We start from the raw sequence: 14,610 nt of genomic DNA on the forward strand, positions 1-14,610 counted from the left end.
GCTCGTGGATGAGATTTCCTAAAAAACAGGAAGGCAGCTTGGCCTTGGCCTCCCATTGGGTTCACAATCACAATAATTACTTTCTTAATGGCCTTAATAGGCCCTTTACTTTTTGGCAGGCGCGCAGCCGAATCCAGCATGCACCCGCTGAATGAGATATTGCGGGACTGCACAATGAATTTGGGACGCTCACCCGACATCATCATGCGTCATTTTATGCGTCGGCATGTCGGGCCTGCCCCTGCACGCTGACTCTAAAATCCTGCCCTGGGTTTCTTGATGGAATCAGTAAGTTTAGTAAAAGGGCCATTATCTCCATTAGAAATATAAATTATTCATCTGTGTCTCAGGATCGAAGGGTTGTTTTGAAGGTAAAAGATAATCAAATTACACTTCTGTTGGAAACATCCTGAGTATGCCATGTTGGTTTGGAGATAGGCTATACAGGGGAATTACTCTTTTATGTTTTGGGTTTATCTGTCTGTTTTCTCTCAGACCCAGGCAGAGAGAGAAAAAGCTGCCAGGAATCAGCTTGGAAGGCTTGTAGGAGGGAGTGGAGTATCTGCCAAAGGCCAGAATAGCAGTTGTAAACTGTTCAGCAAAAAGGCTGGAGTGAGCTGGGGTGTCCACAATCATGAGGTGCATAAAGAGAGTGGGAGTGTCACCTGCCTGAATGAGAGTGAGAGGATCCCAACGAATCTCATACCTTAGAGAATAGTGGGGACACTGAGGAGAATTCAAGTGAATTCCTAAGAGCTGTGACCCACATTAGTTTGATCCCAGGAGAAGCGAGAGAACCCTCGAGATCCTGGAAAGCTCAGGGAAACTCTTGGCTGGAATTAAAAAAAGAACAGGGGGTGCTTTGCTAAGATTTTTGCTCCATTGTGGACAGCAAGGCTGGAGGAGGAGGGCAAGTTACCTCAAAAACAAGCACAGAGGAAAGGTCAGGTGAGCTTGAGGGGTGGTGCTCGTGTCCTCCAAAAAACAGACATCAGTTTCTGTGGGCTCTTGTCTGGAGGGGCGAGTGGGCCTGATCATTCTGTCTTCTCATGCAGGTCAATCACAGGACCAGAGAGCTACCATTTCTGGGGGACAGCTGTCCACCTCTGAGGAGGAGGACGGGATCACAGAGGATGCAGTGTCACATCATTCCGCTGCACCTTTCACAGCGTAGGTACTGTCACCTCTTACTATGTGCTCAGGAATAGATTTTGGGTCACAACCTGGTATGGCCACCACACACTCACCTGCCAGCTATCGGAGGCTGTGACAGCCAAAGTCACTGACGCCCTGAGGACTGTGGGAGGCCAAGCGCATGCTGAGCCCCAGGCTGATGACATGCCTCTGGAGTTGTCTACACGTGACAACTGCTGCTGCAACCCTCAGCAAGAGGTGAGGGAACATCTGGCAGAGCTCCCAGAGGTGATATGCACCCATAGATAGTTGTTGGAGTCCATCCAGATCATGAACGCTGCCATGACTTCCTTCATCGAGAGATTGGTGACCCTCAGAGAGAGCCGGATCCAGCAGACCAATCAGCGTGCTGACCTGCAAACCATTGCCTGTTCATGACCTCAATGCAATAATGGCCTGGCGAGGAGGGGATGGAGTGCTTGGAGTCTTTATCAGATCCTCATCCTCCAGGGAAATACGAATATATTTTACATGGGAGGAGGAGCGACTGCCTTCTTCTTCTGGGGGCTCCTCTCAGGGCTCTCCTGGTGTGGACAGGGGCTCCTCAGTCCCTCTGCCTGTGCATCACCACCTCAAGAAGTGTGATGATGGAGAAGGGCCCTGCACCCGCCCAGGATTCCTCAGCATGCCTGGGTTCTCCAGGCCTCAGCAGCCAAGAGTATGGTCATGGTCATCTAGGCTACAGGGAAGCAAGATCAGCAGCCTGCCCCCACTGCAGCTGCAGGCGCAGGGGTCACACCTCATAGGGGCACTCATAAGAGAGTTAAGAAGAGCACGTAGATGCACTGGGGGTTCACGGCTGATCACAATATTTGCTTGTTAAATCTCTTTTCCCTGCTACACTTCAAGAAATCTTTCACTCGCTCTTTCTGCTTCTCATTCTAATTCTTGGTGGCCTGTAAGATCTCAGCTACATCTTTTCTCCTTCAATGGACTTGAAGCGATGAACTAAGGCTGTCTGTTTGGCTCCTCAGCCTTGTCACTGTATGCTGTGGATCTGGAAGCTGGACAATGGAGGGTAAAATGAAGGAGGCAACAGCAGGACTGATTAAAGACAAGGCTTTAATTGGAATCTTTCTGAAAATGCACGAGGCTTAGGGAAACGGCTCTGGATTATGGTGCCCTGAGTCTCCTTTGCAAGTATCTCATTGTGCAATGCTTGAAGTCCAAAGGGTCCCTCATCTTGCATCGCCTGGTCAGCTTGTGTCTCCACATCCCCATCGGCAGAAGAGAAACCGCATTCAGCATGTCTTCATTGTTCGGTGCCTCCCCCCTCTGCATTGATAGGCTGTGCACTGCACAACAGTTGACCACTATACATGAGACCCCTCCTGGGGCATACTGAAGGGCTCCACGATTTGGTTCAAGTACCTGAATCCCATTTTCAGAAGATTAATGGCCGCTCGGGGTGACCCATGGCAGGTGTTCTATCTCTCCTTTGCATCCGTGAGTGGTATTCTCACAGGCGTGAGTAGCCATGTTTTTAGTGGGTAGCCCTTGTCTCTGGGTATCCACCTCCTTGATGAACCAAAGGACTCCAGGTTGGGAGAACCCCACACATCTCTCCAGTGGATCCCTGGAAAGATCTGGAGGCATACAATTTGAAAGTCAGAGTGATGTTTAATGCCGCTGGCATTGGGTATTCATCAACCTCCATAGATCTCAGCTTGTCCTGCAGCACGGTTCACTATAGGCATCATTCCATGCTTAAGCTCATGTTCCGAACTCAAGTGTGGTAAATCCTCATTTCCTTTTAGCCAAGTAAAAATGGCATTTTTGTGCATTAACATCTCATTTCTTCACTGGTCAAAGTCTCTTTTTGCCATTTCAAGGATGTTGTTCAGATATTTCATATGTTTATACATGAGACCCTCAGGTTTTGTATTGCTGCTGGTTTGATCTTTAAACTTTTTATGATATTGTTGTTTCTCCAGATCCCATTTTGAACAGGCCTTTTCCACTTCTTTTTGGGTGATGTCAATTATGTTCTCCCAGTGGAGTTTCATTGTTCGTTGCAACCCTTCAATTCTTTTGCATGATCCACAAACTATATCATTCCACTCCTTTACAGGTTTTCAATGGTCTTTTGCAACCTGCCCACTTATGAGGATTTCAACTGCTGTATTTTGTGCATTAACACTGGCAAGCTCTTGTAAATCAGTGTCTCTGGTCATTGACTTTTCCAGACCCTTTTGCAATATCAGCCCTTTCTGTTGGCAATTCTTGATTTCCAATTCTGCACGCACTTTAGTTGTTTTCACATTGTCCATTACTGAAGTTGATATATAATTTTACTTGAATCAATTCTTTGCTCAACTGGACCACAATTCAGCAAAGCGTTTTTATTTACAGGAACAACTTTTGAACTGTGACACTCCATACCACACATTTTCTCCTTCCTTTCGTCCAGTTTGCACTGAAGTTCGAGAATCTCATTGCTCTTTTCCCGACAAAGTTCTAACAGTTCATTAGTTTTGGTTATAATTCCTCATTCGACCAATTATTCTGCTTTACCAGCAATTCCTTTTCTTGTTCAAGGTATTTTCCCTGATATTTTAAAGCAACTATTGATGCTTGAAGTTAATCAAGTTTTAACTGAAGATTGAGTTTTGTTAAATTTGCTTCTACAAGTTTATCATTTAGACATTTCAAGTCCTCAGTCAAGTGTTCTACTTTCTGTGACTGATTCTCAATTGTTCTCATCAATTCTCTTCTGTCATTAGCAAACTCCTATTTCATACGTGAAAGTTGATTTTCTACGTTAATCGGGTTTTCCTTCAATTCCTTCAGTCTGAAATAAGTGTTTCATTTTTGGCCATAGTAGTTTTCTGAAGTTTATTAAGATCAACATGATCAACCACCTGCTGCAAAACAGCTGTCGCCACATTACTATCTCCACTAACCAAATCATTACCCAGAATAAAATCCACCCCTTCAAGAGGCGATTTAGGAATAGTTCCCACCATAACAATTCCACTTACAGAGTGACTTTGTAAGTTAACTTTACACAAAGAAACAGGTTCATAATTTCCATTAATACTGCTTATCAATACTTTTTCTTTCATAAAACTACCTGGAACACAAATTGTATCATCAGCCACCATCAATGACTGATCTGCCCCTGTATCTCTCAAAATGTTAATCTGTTTATTTATTTTGTTGGAGGAGTAAGGGAATACTTCTCCCTTTGACACAAAACATCCAGACCCTCTGTTAGTCTGGCTTCCTTCACCAGCAATCAAAGAAGAATTCTCTGGACTATCCTGAACCGTATCCCCCGTTCCTGTACGTTCTGAGGGAACATATTGCACCTGTACTACTGCGACAGTTTTAACAACCATTTCCTTTTCTGATGCAACCTTTCCTGAGGCTTCCTTTGGCATTCCCACAACTGCAATAGGACTACCATTAAATCTCCAGCAATCTGCCCTAAGATGTCCCACCTTGTTACAACGAAAACGCTTAGGGTGGGATTTTCCCCACCTGCCAATTGCCGGGGTCTTCCGGTCCCGCCGCAAGTCAATGAACTTCTGGCTAGAGCGCCGCCTCGCTCGCGATGGGTCTGGAAAATCCCGGTCTTAGGCTTTTGAATGTCACTTCCACCCTCAGTACCTTCCTTTCTGGTCTGAGGAGAAATTCCCAGGGAATTCCCAACTGTCACTTTTCTTCCCTGGCTACTTTCCTTCCTTTCACCTTCCCATCTTCTATCCGCTGGTTTCTGGGAATGACAGAAAAAAGGTTTAGATTTATGAACCAGTTCGTAATCGTCAGCCATCTCTGCTGCCTGTCTAGCTGTTCTAACCCTCTGATCGTCAACATGGGTTCTAGCTACAAGAGGAAGTGAATCTTTAAATACTTCCAAGAGGATCATTTCCCCAAGAGCATCATTCGTTGTCTCTACCTTTAATGCCCGTATCCAAAGGCCAAAATTATTTTTCTTTACCCTTTCAAATTCAATGGTGGTCTGCCCAGGCTGTTTCCTTATATTCCAAAATTTCTGCCTGTATGCCTCAGGGACTAACTCATACGCACTCAGGATAAAAGCAAAATACTGCGGATGCTGGAGATCTGAAATAAAAACAGAAAATGCTGGAAAAACTCAGCAGGTCTGACAGCATCTGTGGAGCAAGAAACAGAATTAACGGGGAGAATTTTCTTCCCATCGGGGGGGTTGGACAGGAGCGGGCGCGGGTGGGCGTGCAGCTGATTGCTGCCCGCGATCGGCTGCGCGTCGCCATTTTACATGTGGGCCACTTAAGGCCCACTCAGCGTGACGCACACCCAGAAACACTGAGCACTCCCTGTGTGGGCAGGGGTAGGAGGCTAAGTCATGGTCTGCCCAAAGAGCTGCCTCAGGGAGGTTAGTTTAATTTTCAAAAATTTTAATATAGACAAAAATTTTTTTTAAAGCTATGTCCCCTCATGTGACAGTGTTACGTGAGCTGGGACATATCAATGAATTTCATTTAAACTTTAAGAACCTTCATGAAACCTCATCCCGCCTGTGGATGAGGTTTCATGATAAATGCGAAGGCTGCCTGGGCACTTCGCCTGCCTGCCAGCCTTAAGGTTGGAACTGGCAGCTCAGTTAAGTATTTTATTTGATATTTAAACAGCCTTAATAGGCCTTTGACAGGTCGGCGGGTGTGCAGCCGACTCCGGTGTGGACCCGCCAAACTGAATATCTGAATGACGTGCGGTGATGTCGGGACACATGGCTAACGTCACCACGTGCCATTTTATGCGTTGGCGAGTGGGGCCTGTTCCCGCTCGCTGATCCGAAGATTCTACCCAATGTTTTGAGTCTGTATGACTCTTCTTCAATGCTAAAGAGAAGTAGAAATGTGATGAAATTTATACTGTCTAAAAGGGGTGAAGGAGGTGAAGCCGGATAGAAGGCCAGTGATAGGTGGGGGCTAAGGAGAGATTGACAAAGATGTCATGAACTCAAGAGTGTTAATGGTGGTGGTAAGAGCTAAAGAAGGTGCTGAAGAGTGGCATAAAGGTAAGAAAGCAGAATGTGTGAATAGCAGAACAAGGGTCACCACTCGGAAAGAACAACATGGAGAAAGTAACATATGGCCATTTGGGGGTGGGGTGGGGGGAAAAGGGTAGAAAAGGGATAAGGGGATAAAAAAGAGAATAAAACAATGAATAAATGAATAAAAATAAAAATAAGTAAATAAAAAATAAAAATAAATTTTAAAAAAGTGATTAAAAAATGGGTGAAAATAGAGGACAGAGTTCATGGTCTGAAGTTGTTCAACTCGATGTTAAGTCCGGAGGCTGTGAAGATCTCAGAATAGCCTTTTTTATTGCATCTTAATCCACCGATACTTCTTCTGAAAGTGAAGCATAAGCCTCATGAGCTCTACCTACCAACCTAGACAGTAAAAAGTAATTCCAGATTTCCTTTTGCCACTCATTTGCTTAGCCACCATCGCAAATGAAATAAAGAATGCCCCTAGATCCCTTTCCTCAAACTTTGAAGAGCTCGTACAAACTTAAACATCTCCCCACTAGGTTTTTGGGTTGAAGGCTTTTTCATCATCAGAGCTTTTCTCAGCATCTGCAATCTCTTTTTTAAGGTTCAGCTTTTTAAGCCGATATTCCCTTTCTCATTCCTTCTCTCTTTCCTCCATTGCTAACCTCTCTCTCTGGAGGTTAAGTTTTCGCATTTCCATTTCTCTTTAAAATACTGTCTCTTTTTCCTTTTCTTTTGCCTCTAATTCAAGTTTTTTCAGTTCCTTTGCTTGTTCAATTTCAAGCTTCTTCATTTGTAACTGAAGTCTCACTACCTCCAGCTGTGACTCACCCCCTGGAAGAACATAGTCTCTCCAGTATCCCTTCCAATTTTAAATGCTGTGCCATTATCTCAACTATGTCTGCTTTCCTCGCCTCTTCAGGTAATTCTAACTCCAATTTATCTGTCAATTCCATTAGCTTACTTTTGGTTAATTTCTGCAAAACAGTCAGAGTTATATTTTCCATCTATAAAAAAGTTTTAGCAGCTTCCAAAGCCATTTTGAATTCCAACCCGTATAATACGCCTCACAGCAACTCCAATTCCTGTGTCCAGTACATCTGTACCTCTGCATACGTGTTAAAAAGATTCACAGATCCCACCAATGTTCAAGGATTTCCAATCACAGATCAATTATTATTCCGCATCCAACCACCCACTGTCCGCATTTCAAATCCCGCAAAGGCCCCCACTTTGTTATGATCCCTAGCTGAGGTTACCTGGGACAAGCCAGATCCCAGAGTAGAACCCAGCTTGAAAGATCTTAACTTTTATATGTTTGTTTAGATACGTGGAGAGTAGCTATTGAACAGAGTCACTGGAGTCAGCTAACAAACTTTTAACAAAAGAATAAAACAGTTATTAAACAAGAAAAGATGAACTATGGGCTGAATTTTCCCCCTTTCGGGGTTGATGGGCGGGCGTGTACGGGAGTGCTTGCGATTGATGCCCCTGATCGGAGGCGCGCCAGCATTTTACGTGGGCCAATTAAGGCCCGCCCAGTGTGACGTCCACAGAGAAGCGCTGTGCGCTCCCTGTGCGGGTGGGAGGAATTCCAAAATTGAGACAGTGCTCTTTCGCGCATGTGCACGAAAGAGCACACTCATCTCCCTGAGGCTAAGTGCTGCCTCAGGGAGATCGGCTCAAAATGTGAAAAAGACAAAAATAGAAAAATAAAATTTCCCTTACACGTCCCCTCGTGTGACAATGTCACATGCGTTGGAACATGTCCATAATTTTCACAAAATCTTTATTTACATTTTTTAAAGCCGACATGAAACCTCATCCCGTCTGTGGATGAGGTTTCATGTTTTTTCTACTTCCCGCCCGGGCTCTTGGCCTGCCAGCCAACCTTAAGGTTGGACGGGCAGGTCCTTTAATTACTTAATTGACAGGTCGGCGGGCATGCAGCTGATTTTGCTGCGCTCCCACTTTCCTGAAAATTTAAATGGGGCGCGGTGACGTCGGGAGTTCCCTCTGACATCACCGCGCGCTATTTTACGCATCGGCGAGCGTGCCCTGCCCCCACTCGCCAACTCGTAAAATTCTGCCCTATATTACAATACTCCTTCACCCACAACTATACCTTTACATAAATATACAGATTTGGAAGGATAACACAAGTCACAAAAGCTATCTTATACTCTAATGTCCACAGTAAATACACAGCCTATGTACACCTATGGCAATCTGTGGTCAGACACACCACATTCTGAAACCAGGTGACAAATGCCACCCCAAACAGATGCTATGGATCTCTCATCAACTCCCCCCAGATGCTTGTCACACCGTGAGCCAACCAGTCTCACTGAATTCCGTGCTTCACAAGAGGGTTTCCAATCTCCACTCTCCAAGAACTCACCTTGGAATCTTCTCCCAAATTGATGCCTTCTACAAGAGTTTGCCTCCAGGGTTTCGAGCTCTCCTTCTGGTGTTCCTCTCTCTTGGGTCACCACATGCATTCCAGCTGTCTTCCACGCACTCTTTCTCAGTGATTCAGCCATCAACAGTACCACTGCTTCACATGCCCATAACAAAGAGTTACAGACCTTCAGTCTGTCTCTTTGGACCTTCTTGCCTCTTGCAAGCTGTTCTTGCTTTAAATACACTTTCTGCAGCTTTTGCCTCTTTTAATCTGAAGCTTGGAGCCTTTCTCTCTGCCCCTCACTCTTAACTTCATTAACAGGACCTTATCCAGGTTCTTGTCCTTCCTTTGACTGGAAGGTCTGCTTGTGACTCTCTCTTGTTCCACTCCCCTGGATTTTGGGGTATTTCTTTAGCTTGGGACTTGCTATCTGTCCCTTCTAGGCTGCTCCTGCCTGACAGTTATTGTCAAAACTTGCTGAACTCCAACAGCTTCCAAAGCAAAACTGCTATTTCTAGCTTTTCTGTGTGTGTCTGTGGGAAGGACCTGACTCTCTGGACCGCTGTTGCTAGGCAACAGCCCAATTCTTCTATTCTTGTTTGCTTAACTTTTTAAGTCGTAAAATCTGATTAGAAAGGCAGACACCTTTTTAAAAGTGAAACTAAAACTCCATTTGACCTTTCTTAACACACTGATACAGAAATACAAATCAAACTTAAACTTTAAAGCTAAAACTCATTTCTAACACCTACAAATACCAATATAACTTACTTAAGCTATCTCCATTTCCTAATAATTGTCATGGCAAAACAGCTATAAATATAGCCATAAGCACAAAAATGTACTTCATTCTGGAATGTTATTTGAAGCAAGACTAATAATCCAAAATGTGTATCTTTTTTATAATCGGCATACAGTATTGCATTTTATTTTTCATTTATGTCTGATTTGTTCTTGATCTTCATTGTGTCCTTTTAAAAATCAAAGGAGCAGACAATGACAGTTAGTTCTTTCTATTTGGTTACTCTCCTTGCCTTTGAGAAAGCTGATACAGAATCGGCTGGAGAACATTTATTGCTACCAAATGAACAGATCAAAAGGAACATTGCTCTATGATATAAGAGAGTAATCAACAAATATTCTAAGCTAAGAGAGGCTGGGCTTTGTAGGAATACCAGTAAATTAATTAGTACATGGTTAGTTTTCCAGAAAAAGGTGCAAAACAGAAAGTAACAGCAGGGATAATTTTGACTGAGTGATCACGTAAAATTGGTGATAAAGAGTTGCAGCCCATTTTCTATGTGTCCTGAATTTTGTCTCTAATGAATTCATTTCCATTAAAATAAGTTGCCAATTCGCTATTGTCAATTGAGTAAGACTGTGACTGTTAGGGTTGCCAACCTCTCAGGATTGGCCTGGAATCTTCAGGAATCGAAGATCAATCTCCAGGACACTGCTGTGTGCAGCCCTAGTGAAAAATCATCAGGACATTAAAAACCATTTTTTTGTAATTTTCTTTGAATATTTCTCTTTACCAGATATAAAAATATTGAAAGTGGGGAATAATGCATGTATGGTTGACAGTTAAGCATCACCCAATTGGGTAATGAATCTCTTTGCTTTCCAATTGGCTTAGGAAGGCAGCGCATCACAAGGATGGATGTATTGGCTGACTAATGGCTGCAGCATAGGGGCAAATCAGGTAATGAAATCTCCAGGAATACATTTAATCATAGTTGGCAACCCTAGTGACTGTGTATGATAGTGCAACTTCACACACAGTCAAAGTTATCTGCAGTGAGTGAAGCTGACAGACAAATTCTCTGGACATTCATCCAAAATAGCAAAACTGCTTGGGAATGGTAAAAGAGGATGTAATCTGTGTCAAATGGGATAATATAGGCTGGCACTGAACACAGTCATGTTGCAAGAATCAAAATTATATTTGATGTGCCTGAGTCAACAAAGCTTTATAATGGTGCAGAGGAAATGCCCTTGTTACCAATTGTAAAACTAAGATGATCACGTGGCTAGCTCAGTTGTAATAGATGAAAAGGTAGAAATGAGAGAGAAGTACTAAAGAGTAATCAGAATGTATCAGGGGTTCGAAACAGGTTGTCAATATAAAGTGTTATGAAATGGACAACTCAGAGGTGTCTCCCATTTATCAACAACATACATTTTTTGCAGTCCCAGCTGTTAGGGTCCTGTTCAGGAAAATGAGAAATGGGAGGGGGAAAGTAATTGATATTTAATTTTTTTTTTCTATATTATCTGACACACAGTTAAACTAAGGACGCGTGTCTCTAAAATCTGACCTGAAAAGTTACTGGAAGCCCAGAAAGATTTGGAGATTAGTGTGTTGGTTCTGCCGCTGATGATTAATTCAGTACTTCCATTAGACAGGAATGAAGTTACAACTTCCATAACTATACAGAAGTCAGTTTTATCGAATTTCTAAGCTTCATCATTAGTATTAAGCGCAGAATGTTTGGCATCCAACAATGTACCAAAAAGGCAGATAAAGCTGCAAATGATAAATCTGTTGAACAGTTAAGGGATTTATACAGTGGATTAATGAATATCCACCTGATGAGGAAAATGAAGATACAATTAGAATCATAGAGTGGTTACAGTACAGAAGGGGGCCATTCAGCCCATCGAGGCTGTGTCAGCTCTCTGCAAGAGCAATTTATCTAGTCCCATTCCTCCATTCTTTCCCTGTAGCCCTGCAATTTTTTTCCCCTTCAGATGTTTATTTAATTCTCTTTTGAATCTGCCACCACTATCCTGTCAGGCAGTACATGTCACATCATCACCACCTGTTTCATAACAAAGTTTTTCCTCATGTCGCCTTTGATTCTTTTCCCAAGCACCTTACATCTTCCCTCTGTTCTGGATTCTTCTGCCAATGGGAACAGATTCTTGTCAGCTATTCCATCCAGACTCTTTATGATTTTGAACACCTCTATCAAATCTCCTCTTTGATTCTGTTCTCTAGGAAGAACAGCCCCAGCTTCTCCAAATTATCCATGTAACTGAAGTTATTACTGAAACCCTCCTCATAAACCTTTCCTACACCCCTCTCTTAAGCCCTCATGTTCTTCCTAAAGTGTGGTGCCTAGAATTGGACACAACTCTCCAGTTGAGAGCGAACTAGATTACAAAGATGATCTTAACTTCTTTGCTTTTGTATTCTATGTCTCTATTAAAAAAGTCCAGAATCCTCTAAGTCTTTTTAACCACCTTCAGCCATCTTCATATACACATATACCCCCCAGTGTCTCTGTTCCTGCAGCCCCTTTAAGATTGTACCCTTTACTTTATATTACCTCTCCTTGGTCTTCCTATCAAAATGTATCACTTGTCTGCCTAAAATTTAATCTGGCACTTTTCTACTGATTTCATTAGCCTGTCTATGACTTCTTAATGTCTATCACTCTGGGTGCCTCTGGGGTATCACCATCTGGAGATTGGAAGTTCTGGGCCAATGTTTCAGGTTGACAATCTTTCATCAGGAAGTGCTCTGCTGTTTTCTGTTTTGAAAAGTAACTCTGTTTCTCACTCCACAGATGCAGCCTGACCTGCTGATGATATGCAGAATTTTCTGGGTTTTTTTTAAGATTTCCAGCATCTGTAGTATTTTGCTTTAGCATTCTGTCACAGACAGAATGTATTTTCTCTCTTACTTCCTGTAATCAATATATTTTGTATTGAGAGAAGTGTGCCTTTTCTTACCATTGCAGTGCGCATTCGGGGATACAGGCATCAATGGCTAGGCCAGCATTTGTTTCCCATCCCTAATTGCCCTTGTGAAGGTGGTGGTGAGTCACCTTCTTAAACTGCTGCAGTCTATGTGGTGTAGGTATACCCACAGTACTGTTAGGAAGGGAGTTCCACGATTTTGACCCAGCGACAGTGAAGGAATGGTGATATATTTCCAAGTCAGGATGGTGAGTGGCTTGGAGGGTAAGTTGCAGATGATGGTATTCCTATGCATCTGCTGCCCGTGTCCTTCTTGGTGGTAGAAGTTGCAGCTTTGGAAGGTGCTGCTGAAGAAGGCTTGAAGAGTTGTTGCCGTGCCCCTTGTAGATAGCAAGCACTGTTGCCATGGTGCATCAGTGGTACAGGGAGTGAATGTTTCTGGATGGGGTACTAATCAGCAGGTTGCTTTGTCCTGGATGGTGTCGAGCTTCTTGAGTTTTGTTGAAGCTACACTCATTCAGGCAAGTGGAGAGCATTCCAACACACTCCTGACTTGTGTCTTGTAGATGGTGGACAGGCCCTGGGGAGTCAGGAGGTGAGTTACCTGCCGCAGAATTCCCAGTCCCTGACCTGCTCTTGTCGTCAAAGTATTTATATGGCTGGGCCATTTCAGTTTCTAATCAATGGCAACCCCCAGGATGTGGACAGTGGGGGATTCAGCAATGGTAATGCAAATGAATGTGAAAGGCAGATGATCAGATTCATTCTTGTTGGAGATGATCATTGCCTGACACTTGTGCGGCATGAATGTTACTTGCCACAAATCAGTTGATGCCAGATATATGGTGGAAGACAAGGGCTATTTGCTGGCAACATGACTGATGACATCGATGCACTACCCACACATGTGGACGGCATTTATAGAATGAAAGTCATGTTATCACACAAAATGTGGCAAAACAGACTGTTGGCATGCTGGAACAATGGGCGGAATTTTCCATGCCCGCTGGTATTGGGCATGCTAGGCAGTGTGAGTGGACAACAAGGCCAGAAATCGGTTTCACAACATACTGCTTTATTGTATTAGTAAATGCAGGAAAGTGATCATGAATAAGAATTTCAGAATCCTTTCATGCCATTTTGAACTTTTAGGGAATTGCAATAATGCCCGAGGCATTTTTCAACCCAAGTCTTATCTACATGGAGCCAGCAAGCTCCGGGTGCCAATCTCCCACTCCTGAGACTGCATGCTGATTTGAAAATAGTGGGATCCTACCTGCAGTTGGAGCCAGGAGTGGGGGAGGGGCTGAGCTAACCCAAAGGGAGCCTCATTTTGGCTGACATTTGATCAGAGTTATGAGTGGGCTTATTTGATTCCCACAAAATAATCAATGTAATGAAGACACTTCGACCTGTTAAGGACTGCTAATTAAATCAATGAGGCTGGTACAAAAGGCGGGAACATGCAGAGTACATACTGTTGACATCTGTACCTCAAAATTATAATGGGAGTCCTATCTAATTCATGGGATCTCAATTTGCATTTTACAGAGTGGCTGCCCACCTCAGCCAGGCAGGTGCTCTGGCCGCCCATCTGAGGACCTTATCCAATGTGGTAAATCAATATAAGTGAGCCATCACCATTTTGAAATTTCAAATGTCCATTTGTGCCAGGTTAGGGCTCTTAGATTTGGCCCGACTATGGGTGAAGTGAAGAAAAGTTGAAATGTTAAAAATCTTTTCTGTCAACTGTATAATTCTTTACAGTTTGGTTGTCGTAAATATGAATTTCCTTTGGTTCCTCTCATCTACCAGAGAGATCTGGAGCCTGTCCTACCCAACTGTTCTTGCCCAGAATGTTTTTGAATATCCACTGTGAAATGAGTACAAAACATTGAATATTTATCAAACCTAAAAATATAAAATTACTGCTACTATCGCATAGGGATAGATTTCAGTTAAAATAAATTTACTGCCAAATACACTGAGATATTCCTTTAATGGATATTAAAATAGCTTCAGAAAAAGAATATAGCAATTGAATCATAAGCTAAACAGTTTACAATAAATAATCTATTCAGAGGAACTGTAGTTTTTAGACATTGAAAGATAAGGAGAAATGTAATGATTTCTATCTTAATAGAATCACTAAACCTGATTTTAAGTGATGGCAGGTGTGAGGTGCCTGTCAGGATATGTGTTTCTGATCCAGATGACTGATGTAAAATGATATAAACAGACCACTGAACCACTTAGGGTAAACAACCTCAAAAGAAGAGATTACAAGTTAATGCATGCCAAGAATTTTGTGAAATGCTGGAAC

Source organism: Cetorhinus maximus, chromosome 6, assembly GCF_964194155.1.
Source record: "Cetorhinus maximus chromosome 6, sCetMax3.hap1.1, whole genome shotgun sequence".
Classification (NCBI taxonomy): Eukaryota; Metazoa; Chordata; class Chondrichthyes; order Lamniformes; family Cetorhinidae; genus Cetorhinus; species Cetorhinus maximus.